This window comes from Gossypium hirsutum, chromosome A08 (genome assembly GCF_007990345.1).
Source record: "Gossypium hirsutum isolate 1008001.06 chromosome A08, Gossypium_hirsutum_v2.1, whole genome shotgun sequence".
Taxonomy (NCBI): domain Eukaryota; kingdom Viridiplantae; phylum Streptophyta; class Magnoliopsida; order Malvales; family Malvaceae; genus Gossypium; species Gossypium hirsutum.
The window spans coordinates 15,435,489-15,441,252 of record NC_053431.1 but is presented as its reverse complement, the minus strand read 5'-3'; the positions used below and the strand labels follow the sequence as shown (position 1 = coordinate 15,441,252).

The 5,764-nt window shown below is 27.2% G+C and overlaps 1 long non-coding RNA gene across 1 annotated transcript; it reads left to right on the top strand.

The window, feature by feature from the left end:
- Nucleotides 1-1,222: 1,222 nt before the first annotated feature.
- Nucleotides 1,223-2,398, top strand: LOC107893697 (uncharacterized). Its single transcript, XR_001682940.2, has 2 exons — nucleotides 1,223-1,495; nucleotides 1,923-2,398. It is a non-coding gene; the product is annotated as an uncharacterized lncRNA (long non-coding RNA).
- Nucleotides 2,399-5,764: the final 3,366 nt, after the last annotated feature.

Genomic DNA, 5,764 nt, shown 5'->3' with positions numbered 1-5,764 from the left:
ATATATAATCATATGAGATAATATTTAAATGATGCATGTTATAAAAACAAACATAATCAAATAATGCATGATATACAAATAGAATAAATGTAATGTCAATATGCATATAATTATAAAAAATTTAACACATGCATGATACATACATTACAAAACATATAGAAGAACTAATAAAAAATGATTGATTGCTAACAATATATACATACAATTAAAAACGAGATATTTCATTTCCATTTTAAAATAGTATCTAATATATAATATAATAACATAATAAAAAGAATAATAATTATATAATAATATATTGGTTTGAAAGTATGTAAGAGATTTCATAATATAACAATATTAGTTTAAAATGAAATAATACATATATAGTAAATAAATAAAAAATGAAATGTGTGTATAATGTGAGTTAAAAAATATGATTTAATAATAATAATCATAAAATAATAGAGATATAAAATAATATAATTTGCAATACATGATATACGTAACATATATATATAAAAAACAATAAATAATATAAAAATAAAACATAATAAAGATTATATAATAAAATGTAATATAAACATATAAGAAAAATAATAGATATAATATAAAGTAACGTATAAACAATATATATATATAAGTAATTAATAAATATAATATATGTGAAAATATAATAATATATGAAAGAGATGTAAAATAATAATTTAAGGAAAATAATATATATATAATAAGTAATAATAATATATAATTAAAAAGAATGCTTGTAATAAAATAATTTTATAATATATAATATAAAAGTAAAATTAAAATAAACAAATAATATATATATATAGAAATAATATAATAAATATAGGACTAAATTTAAAGTTTAACAAAATTATGGGGCAAATTTTGAAAGGAATAAAACTGAATTAAGGATTAAAATAATAGATAATAAGTAAGGATTAAAATTAAAACTAGATAGAATATTAGGGCTAATTTTAAAAAAAAATAAAAAACAATTTGGATTAATTTGGAATGCACGCTAAAAGCTCAGGGACTCACTGAGTAAATAACCCTAGTTCCTGAAACGGTGTCGCTCTCAGGGTTAGCTTTTTAAAGAACAGAGGACTAAATTATAATGAAAACAGAAGATTTGGGCCAATTTTAAATAAGACGAGATTTGTATCAGATGAAATTAAATAATCTAAAAATACGGAAGGACCAAGGAAATAAATGTCCCACTATAGCGGTAAAACACGCGGACTTTCGAATCGGATCGGGTCGGATTTTGGACCCCATATAAATCCCATTTTGCCCGAATAAAATCATTCTGTAACTCCTTTTTAAAAAAAATAAAAAAAAACCTCAGAAAAAAGGGCTCCAACCCTCGGAGCTCCGGCCTCGTGGCCGTCCTGGCTCGTCCCAGGGTCTGGCGTGTGTGGTCTCCACGCGCTTAATGAGCCGCCACCAGAGCCACCGTATACGGTGGTTAGGGTTTCAAAAACCCTCCCTTTTCTTTGCCAATTCTCAGGTATCAACCTTCTCCCTCTGTTTTTAGTTTCTATTTTTTTAGATCTGCGTGTGTGCATGTTAGTAAATGACCAGATAAAATTAAAAAAAACGATTCGATTACCTTTGAAAAACGAGATTCGCTTTTTATTTCGCTGTTTCAAAAGGATTACAATGGTTTGTGCTATTCTATTCGGTAAATCCCTATACCTTCTTTTTTTGTTTCTCTTTGCTTCTAAAAACTCTTTGTTTTTTGATTCCCTACTATTCTTCTCTCTGCTTTTGTGTGGGTGTATTTCTGCTATCGGGTCTCTCTCCCGCCGTGTGTTTTTACAGATTAAAAAGAAGGCTTTATAGCCTCTACTACTACAAGTTTTGGAAAGAAATCATCGATTTCTTTCCGTATTTGCTTCGCATGTCTGCTGTGATTTTCTTTCCTTTTCTTGCAGGTACTTGCGAAAAATCCGGCAATGGCAAAGGTCTGACAATGGTCCACTGGTGGCGTTGATCTCGGCGTGACTTGGGGCCTGGAATCATGGCCTTGACGGGGTAGTTGGAACAGCAGGAGCTGAAGAGTCATGAGGCTTGGCTTCTGGAACCTTCTGTTTGCGGCGCAAGGAGAAAGGCAGAAACCCTAGGGTTTCATGCCTTGGTGTAACAAGCTGGGCCACTTGGGCCCGTTTTGTCCTGGGTCCACTTGGGTCTGTTGTAATGGGTCTTAGTTTTAGTGTATCTAGGTAGGATGTAATAGTGGGCCTGCTGGTTATTGTAACTGGGTAAGGTCTCTTGTATTTGGGCCTGCCGTTTAGGCTTTTGTATTTGGGTAAAGGACTGTTAAGAGACTTTATATTTTGAAATTTTGGATTATGCCTTGGCTTTCAATGGGCCGGGCAAAATTGAGGTATTACAATTTAGATTTGTTTAATCAATAATTTCTCTAAACAATTATGCCGCAAACTTTTACAAAAGTTTTTCAAACTCAATCAATAAAAGTTGAGATATAAACTCATCAGTATTAGCAAGATGAATTGTCTTTATTACATGATCTGAAATTAATTATTTAAATAAGTAATATTGCAAACGACAGGTTGTAAGTTGATAATACATACATGATTATTTTGTAGATGCATCATATAAAACCATCCACATGGTGGATGAATGGGCCCATATTCATTTTAGAAATGCAATACATTAAATCTCAACTTTAGCTAGTGAGTTTCTAAGAATCAAATTTTATTGAGAACAAGCAACAAATAAAAATATTTGGGAGAACAAGCAACAAAAAATATCACAAAGATTATAAATTAGTAACCCAATCCCCTTTTTTTATTCATATGAAATATAATATTTTCCTAATTCACAATCTTAATATGAGATCCATTATAAATATCTTTTAAAACCAAAAGATTAACCATCACAAGATATTAATATATTAGCTCTTCTAAAGCTTTCGACTAATTTTGTACTATCAAATATTGAAATAATATTTGTTTGTTTTAGTACAAAATTAGATAAATACTTTCTATTGATAGAATTTATTACTACATTCTCATAGTCTTCCTCAAAGAATATTAATAGAAACAAAATATTTGGGCATATGTCACATATGTGGCCAATAATCTTTCATATCACATTGATAACATACGTTATCTTTAGCCTTTGAAGAGTTATCTTAAGAACTCTCATTGTTCTCTTATTTATTACTATGTTCCCACTTTTAGTGGTCCATGATTATATATTTAATTTTCTTTATGTTTTACATTCACTTTGGGGAATTCAACAAATCTAGTAGGACGGACTTATAAACATCCCAATAGATTCTTTATTTCATAATCACCATCACAAACATGCATAGATTTTAAATCATAATCTATCTATTAATGTTGTCATGATTAGTCTCCAATTATAATAAACATAATATAATAAATAAAATATAGTAAAATATACCTGAAAATCTTTAACATCATCGTCATCATCATGATCCATTATGAGATTGAATCTTTCAACATCCTAAAGATGAGATGAAAGAGGAATGGATTGGAGGACGACTTCAAAAGATTTAAAAAAAAATAGAGAATCACCGTACTGATAATGTGTTATAAAATAAAGAGAGATGGAGAGAATAAATAACAAAAAAAATATGAAAGCAATAGAGAATGTAATTTGTTGATCAAAAAGGGTAATTACAATGCTTCATCAGAGTCTCTATTTATAGGCATAAGAAGTATAATAGAAGTAGAGATCTAATTCTAATAACTATTAGAATTTAAAGTACATTAAAATTTTATCTTGATCATGATGGACATCTATTTAATAAGATATTCATAACACTATATTTTTCTTATTTTTGAGACTTTCTGACTTTTTACTTTTGTTGGATTTTTTTGTGTTTCTTTTGAATTTTATATTTTTTTTAAAAGAAAGTATATTTTTAAAATTTCTGGAACTTTTTTTATTTTTAATTTTTTCCTATTTTTTGAATTTATTTAAAAGAAAATACAAACGGGTGATGTCCACCTCAATTTTTTTTTTAAAGTAGTCAACAATTAGAATAAACTTATAGATGGTTAGAAATTTTAGATACCAAATAACAATCGTGAAGGCTGTAAGACTAGGACATCTCAAACAGGAGTCCCCCACCAGGCACTGACTGAAATTCAGCCATGACCGGTCCCCCCCACTTTACAAGATATATGGAATTAGGAATAGGTATCATGATCATATTCATGGCCATAAATGTTTTACAATGGTATTATGCTGTAAACAATGTATTTAGTAGATTCCTCCATTGTATATGGAGACAAGCATATGAAGACTGTCGTCAAAGAACGAAAAATAAAGCAGAGGATTATAATTATTAGTGGAAGCAATAGTAGGAATCCCTTTGCCAATCTTGTTGACCATACTGTTTTTGAATATTTTGATCAATCAAGTAGAGAAAATATTTAGGTGGACGGCTCGACTATGTTCTATCAGACATTAACATTTTCTCTTTTTATTAAAGAAATGAGCAAACTGATTAAAGAACAAATTAATATTTTAGATTAAAAATTTTGTCTATTTGTATTATTAAAAATTAGTGTGCTTGAGAGAATAATTAGACAATAATATGTGACGTGTCAATGTATGTCATGTTAACATACAACGACTAACTTTTAATAATATAAATAGACAAAAAAATTAACAAATTGATCAATTTACTATTTGATTTAATGTACAATGACTAATTTATTTATTTTTTGAATAGATAAAATAAAATTTAATCTAATTCCTAATATAAGTGTTTGTATAATATTTTTACTACTATATACTAAAATAGAAGGAAATGTTTGTAGATTAATTCTGGTACGCTAACTAACCTTTCCTTCTAAAGTGTAAATTATTATGGCATTTCCTAATAGGGTTACAACATTTTCGAACCACAACAACCTGTTCGTAGGTAAACATAGACACGCATGAAAAAAGGTACTTCATATATGTCAGTATGCCCCTATAATTAAAGTAAGGAACATAAAGCCAAATATATGTATAATATATTATATTAAAGCTTTTATTGGATTCTTGTAGTAAGTTAATTCAACATCAATTTAGTTGAAAATATTAAAAAATAAAAAAATAATTATAAGGGTATTTATATTTTTCAATAATTTTATAATATTTTTTTTAAAATTAAATGGCTTAAATTGCAAGTTTAAAACTTTGTTTAGTAGAGTCAAAACATACATGAAAAGATATAAAAAAATTCTTTTTCCATTGATGTGTTTAGCGGGGATTATAAAACAAATTGAAAATGAAAATAATTTTCTTCCTATTTATTATTTGGCAAGGTTTAAAAAAAAAAGAACAATATGAATTTTTAGAAGTACACAATTTAAAACTAATTTACATTTTTCTTTATTTTTTCTCATCTAATATTTCAATTTGAAAATTTTAACTTTAATACATTATTATGACCATTTTTTTCTTCAATTTTTTTTTGAATTGAGATATTTAAACTCACTTACCTTTATAATTTTTTATAAGATTAATATTTTAACAATTTAACTATCATAATTCATATTCCATTCATGTAGATCATACATGTCCAGTCTGTCATAAATTAAAAAATTTTAACTTTTTTTATATATAAAAAATTGAACCATTAATATATACAACATTTTAGATCAATGTGATTGAAATATTAGATCAGTTCAAAATTTTAAATGCATGACAAATACAAATATCTTGACAAATTTAATGGTTGTACTGTTAAAATATTAATCGTATAAAAATTACAGAATGATGTAAAAAC